The sequence below is a fragment of the Equus quagga genome, chromosome 2 (genome assembly GCF_021613505.1).
Source record: "Equus quagga isolate Etosha38 chromosome 2, UCLA_HA_Equagga_1.0, whole genome shotgun sequence".
In the NCBI taxonomy this organism is placed as follows: Eukaryota; Metazoa; Chordata; class Mammalia; order Perissodactyla; family Equidae; genus Equus; species Equus quagga.
The window spans coordinates 126,495,596-126,506,244 of record NC_060268.1 but is presented as its reverse complement, the minus strand read 5'-3'; positions in this window follow the sequence as shown (position 1 = coordinate 126,506,244).

Genomic DNA, 10,649 nt, shown 5'->3' with positions numbered 1-10,649 from the left:
CTGGCTCTGTGAGCATAGGCCAGACCCTCCATTTCCACATCTATAGACAAGAGAATTAGTACCCACCTGCTCAGCAAGTCACACAGGGTCACCGTGAACGTGAAAGGGCCTAGTGGGGACCTTTGACAGGCGGCCGCTGGCATTGTGGTCGTCTTCGCCCTCGGCTCTCACTCCAGAGGGAGCTTAGAAAGCTGAGGCCGGCCCGAGACCGCTGGGGTCCTTACTCTGCTGAAGCTCCTTTATGTGCTCTTCTTCCCAGACTTTCTTACAAGAGCACGTTTGTGGGCCATTTGATCACAGTCAGCGTCGCCTGTGTCACTTGCACAGCTTTGTACAGTTTACAAAGGCTTTCACACCCACCCGTGATCTCATTTGGTAACTTCTCAATTTCTCATTTATAGAAAGTGGACTCTACCCAAGCCCGCAGACCTGCTGTCTGAGTATTCTGTAATCCTCATCTAGAGCAATAATGTTAAATGCAGTCCGAATAATGCCTGACGTTTGTTGAGTCCTTACAACGTGCCAGGCACTATGCTAAGGACTTTGCCTACAGAAACCCTCACCACAGCCCCATAAACCAGCTCTGTGATTTTCCTGCTTTACAGATGGGGAAACTGAGGCTCAGGGGGGTTAAGAAACATTTCCTAAGTCACAGAGCTGGTAAGTGGCAGGCCAGCATTGCTTACTTTCCTTAAGCCCTTCTGGATCCTGCATCTGACAGTGACAAAGCAGGGGCAGTGTAGGCTCCCCCTGCCAAGGTGTCTAATGTCCGAGTGGGGGGTAGCAGGCTGCTAAGGTTGGAGAGGTGATGGAAAGAAGGAGGTGGAGTCGGTTGACAGGGCACCCCCAGGCGGTGTGGGTACCCTGGACAGGATGCTGGGGAACCCGGCTTGGACTGTCAGAGCTTATGTTCTCCTGCAGCGTGGCCTCGGCCGGTTTACCTCCACTCTGCTTCAGTTTTCCCACCAGAAAAACTGTTGGGATACTCATGGTCATCATTCACAGGGCTGCTGCTCCATGACAGCTGAGCACTTGCCACGGATTGTGGGATTAATCTTCACAAGTTCCCTCGTGAGTAGGTGTCTTTGTTCTTTTAATTCTACAGAGAAGGAAAGTGAGGTACTTGAGAGGCGAATGACCAGTACCAGTCACCTGGGTTGGTGGTTACCGGTGGCATCAGACTTGAACCCGGGCCAGGCTGATTCCAGAACCCAAGGCCCTAACCTCTGGGCCAAATTTGTGGAGCCCTCAGGTTCCTGCCAGCGAGATGAGATCTGGGTTCTCCTGGGGCCCTCTCTCTTGCTAGAGTCAGGATCAAGCAGGGAAGGAAGTCCCAAGGGTGGGGGCCTCTGTGGGGGGTCATGAACAGCATCATCTGAGTCATGGCTGTACCCTAGGGGACTGTTCATATCAGTTTAATGTGATCCTGGAAGGGCTTCCTTCCCTCTCCAGGACCCCAGGTACCCGACTCCCTCACCAGCCCTCACCTGGATCATCTCGGATCCTGCTTCCAGATGCTCTAGTCCAGACAGGGCTCAGCCAAGAGGAGAAAAGCACATGGCTCACGGCTTGCCCTTGGACTTCGGGGTGGCCTCTCCCCGCTCACCTCGCAGGCTTGCATCGCCCCCACAGTCTCTGTCGGGAGACAATCCCTATGGGTCTCAGTATGTCTCCTTACAGCTTTGTTCTGGACTAACTTTCTGAGGATTTTTGCAGAGCAAAGGGCCCTGGAAGACAAAGATCTTGTCTCTCTCCGGGGCAGAGGGCAGAGCTGTTTGCTGTTCCACCAGGGCAATGATTGGGCAGGTTTGCTAACAGTCCCCTTATAGGATTGGAATTTCCTAACCTCAGGGTTCCTCAGCTGTGGCACAAACCCACCATGGGCACAGCATCCCCCCAGGCCCCCCTCCACCTTGGCCCTGTGGGACTCGGGGGGCAAGGGAACATGAAGTTCATGCTGCGTGCTATGCCATGAGCAGCAAAGTCCTTGGTCTCTGACCCAGGGGTTTAGTGTCTTCTGCAAGGAACCCGTGGATTAGCCCACCAGTAGAGTAGCATCTCAGAGCCCTCATAGCTCTTTACAGTTTTGGCGACAGTTTTTTGGGTGCTGATGGAGACATGGCTTTCTGGAAGAGGAAAGGCCAAGTGCCCCATGGAGGCCCCAGTGGGGGAGACAAGAAGACTCCATGAATGTGGTAACAAATGCTCTCACCTGAGCAGTGGGGGAGGGCTGAGGAGAAGCGTCGCTCACTGTCCTTCCTGTTAACGAGGCTGTGGGGCACTAGAGAGGAGGGAAACAAGCTGCCAATGTCACCTTGGCTGTTGTGTGTGCTCCTGCAGCCAGGAGGAGGAAGGGCCAAGGAGTCCCCAAAGCTGACAGACAGCTCGGGTGGGTCCAGTCTGAGCCCAGGCTGCTGGAAACCCAAGCACAGGACGGACTGCAGCTATTGGCATTTCTTCAGGCGACTGAGAAATCCACGTAGGCTTCGAAACTGATCTGTGTCTCGTGTTTGGCTTTCTGGGCCATCTGCACTTTGACAGGGGTGCACCTTCCAAAAGCCACTCCCAGGGACTGCTGGAGGGCTCCACCTCCCGCCTCCTGGTGGCACTCACATCTCAGTGAGGCAGGTAGATCGTTGGGCGTGGCCGTCTCCAGAGAGGGCTCATCTCCTCTCAGCTGCTCGTGGGCCGCAGGGCTGGAGAGGTACGCGGACCTATTCTGAACTTTCAGTGGAGGTCAGTGGCTCCCGAGTGGCAGGAAGCGTCCCCTCAGCCAGCTGGAGTGGACTCAGGGAAGTCCACAGCTCGGCAGCCCTGGTTTGCCGCTCCTAACATGCAATCTAGAGTCCTTTTTTAGCTCGTTCCGGATTTGGTCTTCACACTGTACTTCAGTTCTCTGCGCACTTTGCTCTCTCCGTGACCTTGTCTTCCCGCAGATCTCTGTGCCCTTCTGCCCAAGGCTTGGCTCCACTGGCCGTAAGTAGCCATTTGATGACTGGGAAGGATTTCTGACCCTGTTCCCACCCCACAAACCAGCTTCCCAGAGCTGACTTGGCTAATTGATCTGGAGGCCTTGCCAAAAAACATATCCTGGAGGCCTGTGAAGCACGAATGTGGAGCGGCTGTAGGGCCTGGCTGACCTCAGCTGCTTAGAGTTATAAAAAGAACAGAAGGGCCTGTGGTGGGTGGGTGACTAATGGTGACTACTGGGGCGTCACCATCAGCTGTTGGGTGAGATGATGTATTTCAAGCCTCACTCAGTTCCCAAGGCCAGAGCATCCCTGGAGGCTGCCATCCTTTCTCACCTTCTAGTTGGGGCTGCAGGGACCATTTCTACTGAGAGCACAGGACACGGGACTTAATTGGTGGCCCAGTCTCCTGAGAGCTGTCTGTGGGTCCAGCCCAGTTCTAGTTACCGGGGGAAGCCGTGCACTATGAGGAACCATTAGGAGGCTAACAATTTGGTGAGAAATGAAACGCTTACAGACCCTACAGACGCTACAGGAGCATGGAGAGTGTGGATTTTGGAGACTGAAGACCTGACTTCAAGTCTCAAGTCTGCCGCTTATTAGCCACATGACCTTCGGCTGACTACTGACTTCTCCAGAGCTCAGTCTCAGTCTCATCTGTAAGTGGGGCCAATACCTACTCCACGGGGTTTACGCAAATAAAGACAGTAAAATCAAATCTAACCTGACCTTGGGTCCTAAGGGGAGAAGTTATCCCTGGGTTGCTCAGGATACCCAACTCCCATGGCTGAAGGCTGAGCTGACGGAGCCCAGCCCTTAACGGCAGCCTGCACGACCCACACTGTGTGCCACAAACATATTGTCATTACTGTTATCATGTCAATAGGAGTGGTGCTCTCCTTGGGGACATTTTGACTTAAGCCTGGGTCCGTACACCACGGTGGCAATGGTCCTCCTGGGCATTGGAGCTGGTGGGGTTTTCTTTGCAAGCGCCACCCTGACAACCGGGGCCTGGCCTGCAGCTCCCACACTGGTGCCACGTAGATATTTTCTATCCTAATCTAATTCCCAATCCACACACCCTTCATGCAGATGACTTCAAATTCCTAAAGGAACTGTTTAGTCCCCTAGAGAAAGCTGCTCACCGAGCATGGAAGGCTGAGGGGAGGGGACTTCAATGCTGTTCAATGCAACAAACATTCGTTGAGCACCTACTGTGCGCCAAGTCCTGGCAAGACAAAACCTGAGCAAAGAAAGGCCCCTGCCCTAAAGAAATTTAAAAGAAATACTTCAAGAAGAAGTATGTATCTTTTTCCAGACCATAATAGAAATCTCCTAACACTGCAGCAGGCTTAAGAAACCATGAATGATTAATTCATGCATTCATTCATTCATCAAACATTTATAAAGCATCTACTACATTCTGGGCTGAACGTTAGACTGTAAGTAAACGGGAACCTTTAGCTCATAGTTGTTAAGCCAGTGAATAATTTCAGCATGGGGAGTTCCACCGACATTTGTCCAAGGCACAGATGTGGAGCAGGAGAGGGAGCAATTGGATGATTTGCTGGTAGGAGAATGGGGGCGGTTGTGTGTCTGGGAGCGTGTCGTGGAGGAGGTGACCACTGAAAAGGATTTGAAGGAAGAGTCATAGCCTGCCAGTTGGAGGTGTGGGGAGACGCACCCCAGGCTGGGGAACAGCCTGTGCAAAGGCTCGGGGGCTGAGTCAGGGGCAGTCGGCCTCAGAGGCCCCGGAGGGGTGATCTCATCCCTCCACCGTGGTGCAGAGGGGGAGGGGCGGCCTGCAGCCGCCCAGCCTGGGAGCCCTGGAGCCTTGATGGGAACCCTGGCCTCCTCGCTTCCCAGCTGAGGTTTTCCTCTTGCTAGGCAAATACTAGACATCATACAAAACGTCATCTTTGACACTCGAATCCCAAGCAGGTACACATTCAGGGCCTCTGAATTTAGCTTAAAGTTTGCAGATGGAGAGCAGAGCTGGGGCACAGACGTTTCCTGGGGTCCGTGCAGTGCCTCCCACAGTGCCGGTTGCACAGCTGGTGCTCATGAATACTTGCAGCCTTCTGCACGCCGGATGGTGTGAAGGCCTCTCCCTCCTTTGCAGGACACATGGGTGACAGCTACAACTCCTGACAGTTTGAAGCTGGGGCTTGTGAGAGCTCTGTGCATATGGAAGGCAAAAATCTCACAGGCAAAGCTTGTGTGCCTGTGTTGCCCTCGTTTGAAAAGGGGCGGGTCATCTGGAAGTGAGCAGATGTAGATTCACTTCCCACTGGTCTGCTGTGTGAGCGGGCGCCGAGAGCGAGGCCTTAGGAGTGACGCAGAGCCATCAGTCTCATGGGCTACGAAGGCAGTAGAAATGACAATAGCTAATATTACGCCCTTTCTGCCCCACTCTTAAAGAGCATACGGCTGATGTGTGTGTCCATTTTGATGGGAGAGTGATATTTCTGTTCTCGTTTTCCAGATTTAGAAAACCAAGGCTCAAAGAGGGGCTGTAGCCCAGGGTAACCTATTGGAGCAAAGTTGGCCTTGGGTGACGATAGAAAAGTTGCCTCCTCTGTGGTGTCATTTCAGACACTTAGTTCCACCACCAGACTGCCACCCCATTATGTTGAAAATATATAGAAATAGAATAGTATTCTGTCTTTCTGAAATACGTCAAATATATGTATTAAGATATATATCTCTGGGGCTGGCCTCGTGCCATAGTGGTTAAGTTCATGAGCTTCACTTTGGCAGCCCTGGTTTTGTGGGTTTGGACCCACGGCACGGACCTACACAGTGCTCATGAATCCATGCTGTGATGGTGTCCCACATACAAAATAGAGGAAGACTGGCACAGATGTTAGCTCAGCAACAATCTTCCTCAAGCAAAAAGAGGAAGATTGGCAACATATGTTAACTCAGGGCCAATCTTCCGCACCAAAAAAGATAAAAAGATATATATCTTTGTTATATTTTATACTGATATATAATTTTTATTCATATATAATTATAAATAGATTACATAGTTATTAAATTATATATTAAATATATAAAAAATTATATATTTTATATATCATGATATATAAAATATAATGTACATTTATAGTATATAAAATACAAATTATATATTAAAATATAGATTGCATAATAGAAAATATAAAGATATATGTTAATATATAATATTTGATATATTTCAAAAAGACAGAGAATACTATTATAAGCAGCTCTCCCACTATATCATTATTAATGTTTTCACCACTTTGGGCTCTAAATACCCGAGTACACGACTATGGTTGACTCTAATACCACAGTGTGAGTGAGGAATTTGAGAGCAGGTTTTACATCTCACTAGCTTTCTAAATCCTAACGCTGCTCCTGCACCCTCATAGAAGCTTCCAGTGGCTGCTGAGAGCCCTCTGGATGGGCCAGACCCCTTAACATGGTCTTTCTGTCCCTACAAAGTTGGATCCATGCCCACCTTTCCCCAGAAGCCCTGGGTACTTCCTCCAGGAAGCGTTTTCCGACGGCTAAAACATAAATTTGGCATCCCTCAGTGCCCTTACAGCACCTGTGCCTACCCCAGCAGGTCACCCCGACCCTGGAACGCCTGACCCCTTGTCAGTGACCCTCAAGAGACAGTGAGCTCAGAACACACAGACTGGTCTGCCATGGTCACCTCTGGACCCCCAGTGTCAAGCACAGAGCTGGGAGAGGGGGCGTGCCCAAGGGTTTGTAGACGTTGACCAGGAGCTGGAAGATGGAGCAGGGAGAATCTGTGTCCTGGGGGTGAGGGAGGTGCCCTGACTGGTTAGAGTCAGCAGAGGGAGACGCCACCAGCTCCAGCATCTTCCTGAGCTGACTCATTATAGAAGGTTGGAATCATCCTTGGGTTCCCACGTAGTAACCATTCACTCCCCTCCCGCTTTTGGATAGAAATCCGGTTTTGTTCATCCTCTATGAGTGTCCATGTGCTTCCGAGGAAGGACTCAGTCCTCAAAGGGACTGGCTAAGAACCAACAGGCTGAAGGCAATTCTGGACACTGAGACTTGGGGCAAACTGCTGCAAAGGGGCCTCTGGAAGCCTCCTCCTTGTTTTTCCAAAGGGGCACGAGAATCTGCAGAGTTGTGCAGGACAAATGATCCGCTATGTCAACCAAAAAAACAGAGAGGAAAAACAAGAGGGGGAACTATTTAGATCAGGGGCAGGCAAACTTTTTCTGTAAAAGCCAAGTGATAAATATTTTAGTCTTTGTGGGCAGGACTGTCTCTGCAGACGCTACTCCACTCAGCCTTTGCAGCATGAAATGAACTGAAGACTATGTAAACGAGTGGAGGCGGCTGGGGGCACTTACGAAAACAGGCAGTGGGCTGGATTTGTCCGAGGTGTAATCTGCCCACCCATGGTTTAGATTAGAGACTTCTGAGACACATCAGCCACAAGCAACGTGTGGACTTTGTTTGGACCCTGATTTGAACAAACCAAGTCTTAAAAGCAAAACTAAACAAAACAAAAATTTTTTGTGACAGTTGGAGAAATTTGCACAATGATGGGATATAAGATGATTTTAAGGAATTATGGTTAATTGTTTTAGGTGTGACAAAGACACTATGGTTTTTGTTGTTGATGTTTTGTTTTTGTTTTTAAAGAAGAGAGAGTCTTTATCTATTAGCTACCGATACCAAATGGGAGATGATGTCTGAAATTTGCTTTAAAGCAACCCAAGATGTGGAGGGGAGGGGATAAAAATGAAACAAGACTGCCCGTGTGCTGATACTGGTTGAAGTTGGGGTGGGGTAAATGAGGGGGATCTTCCTACTGTTCTGTCTTCTTTTGTGTATGTTTGAAAATTTGCATAATAAAATCTTTAAAAAAAGGTGACAAGAAAGAATTTCCTTCTCTATTGCCTCTTGTCACCACTGCATCTGGTGAACATATGTTACCTGGAGCTAATGCAGCCACTTTGTGACTAAGAGGGGACAAGCCTGAGGACAAGACTAACTACCAAGCATGGCAGAGTGGAAAGAGGAAGGAACTGTGGGATTGGAACAGGCCTGCTTTGGTATTCCATATTATGTAGGGTAATAAATTAGACCACACATAAATTTTTTGTTTTTTTGGTTACGTGTAGCCCGACTCATCTAGAGAAAGGAACAGAATGAAGGCCTGGCCCCTCTTTGCTGCAGGATGCCACCCACAGCATCTAAGAGGAGATCAAGATTAGAAGAAAGGCTTGTGAGAAATGGGTCCTTGCTAAATCTCTCTGAGTCCTTCTCCCACACCCAGGGGCTCCAGGAAATGGGAGGGTCTCTGCTTTCTGCCTTCTCTCTCCTGAACTGCAAAGGGCCAATGCTGGGGGCTGCAGTGGACTTTGGTAAGAAGGACGCCGATGTCGCAGTCACACACCTACAGTTGTGGGAGAGGAAATGGCAGAAACAGAGTTCCTGAAGACACTGGCCTCTCCGGCATCCCTCCTTCCAGGACAAGGAGACCTCCTCTCCCCGAACCCCTAACATGCAGTAACCACAACCACACCACGTCTACACACAGGGCACAAACAGCATTGTTTCTAACTGATCTCATGGCCCAGCCGGTCTCAGGGGTGTCAGCTGCTCCGTAATGCATGACAAATCACTGTGGTTAACTTAACCCGTCCTGGTCTCCTAGAGACGGTCATTAGACACTGGCCAAAAATGCGCAGAGGGAACCCTGGGGGAAAGGAGAGGGTGATGTGGAGAAGGACCACCAGGCACGGCCTCTGGATCGTCTGGATGCTTCTGGAGCTCTGCCCAGGCTCGGAGTTCAGATACAGCTGGAGCCCAGGCTTTGGAGAGTGGGGGGGAGTGGAGGGGGCAGCCTTTAATTAGGAGCAGGCCACAGATCCTCTGTGAGTTTGTTCTCAGTGCTAATTTGGCCCCAACTTTCAAAGCTTTGCCTAGAAGAGTGATTCTTAAATTTGAGCATGCATTAGAATGCCCTGGAGGGCTTGTTAAAACACAGATTGCTGGGCCCTGCCCCTGAGTTTCTGATTGAGAAGCTCTGGGGTGGGGCCTGAGAATCTGCAATTATAACAAACACCCAAGTGATACTGAATCTGCTGGTCTGGGGCCCCTGACTTGGGAACTTCCGGCCCTGAACCTCCTAGCAGGACTGTGGCTCTCAAGTCATGGGAGGGAGAGACCCAAGCTGTCTTTCTTCCCTTTGGGCTGGGGTGGAAACCAAGAGTGGTGATGCTCTAAGATCACCTGAAGGGGGCCAGGAGACTTGGGGTGTGATCCTGCCCCTGAGCAATCTCACTGTGTGGCCTCAGGGAAGTTACCTCTGCTCTCTGGGTCTCAGTTTACCCTTCTGTAAAATCAGCAGACGGCACTTTTCTGTATGTGTTATAGTTTTCACAACAAAAAAGTTTAAAAATAATAAAGGAAAACAAAATGAATTAGGCGACGTCTGAAGGGAGGAGGGTGGGAGGACGTGGTGCAGGCACACTGGCGTACTCGGAAGCAGGTGGGTTGGAATCCGACTTGGGTGTGAATACAACTCTGCTATTTATCAGTGTCTGTACTGGGGCAAATCGCCTACCCTTGCAGGGCCTGTGAGCGGGGATAAGGATATGGACTTGCAAGAGGGTTGTGGGAACTGAGGCAAATTTGGAAAAGTGCCTGGCCCACAAGTTGCAGCCATGATGATTGCTTTTGTTATTTTTAATATCTTTTCAAGACTTGGGGGAACAGAAAGGCAGCTCCTCTCCCCACCCCTGGCCAACTGTGGAGCCTGGTGACCTTCATGTTGATGGTGGAATCAGAACTTGCAAGTGTGTGTCTCAAATTTTCCTCTGGAATGGTTATTCTGGGAAATGCTTAACTCCCCAAATTTTCCACGAACTGTTCCTTCTCCAAATCCCATTCATTTGATTATTAATTTAATATTTATTGAGGGCCCACCAGGTGCCAAACACGAGACAGGCACTGTGGATACAATGAGGAAAAAGTCCAGACGAGGTCCCCGCTCCCTGTGGAACTCACGGTCTGGCAGGGAAGCAGATGCGAATTTGCAAATCCCACAGAATCAGGTGAGACTCAACAGTGAGAAGTGCTGTGAGGGAGCAGAGACAGTGCAGCAACAGGGGGCTTTGATCCAGCGGAGAAGCCAGGATAGGCTTCAGGAAGGGATGACTGGAAGGATGTCTAAAGGGTGAGCAGGGATTGACTCGGTGAAGAGGCAGGATAGAGCATTCAGGGCAGAGGGGACAGCCTGTGCAAAGGCCCTGAGGCTAGAAGAGCATGGCATACAAGGAGCTAGGCTGGAGGGCTGTGTGTGGGGGTTTGTGGAAGCAGGAGAGTCAGCATGACCACCCCATGCAGAGCTTCATAGGCTGAGTTAGGGAGTCTGATCTTTACTGGAGGTTTAATAGTGGAGGTGGCCACTTGATCTGAGGTGTGTTTCAAATACCTCCTCTGGATGTGGCTGGAGAAGAGGTTTCAGGGGCCAGAGAGGATGGAGGAGATGTTAGGACAGACTTACGGCAGTGTCCAGGGATGCTCGTGGCCTGGAAGGGAAAGGGGAGTGCGTTTGAGATGGAAGGAAGTAGCCGTACTGGGGGTCCTTTGGAGCGGACTCCATAGGGCTTGGAGGTGATTGACCGGGCAGGGGAGAAGTGACTAGGGTGGCTCTGGCTG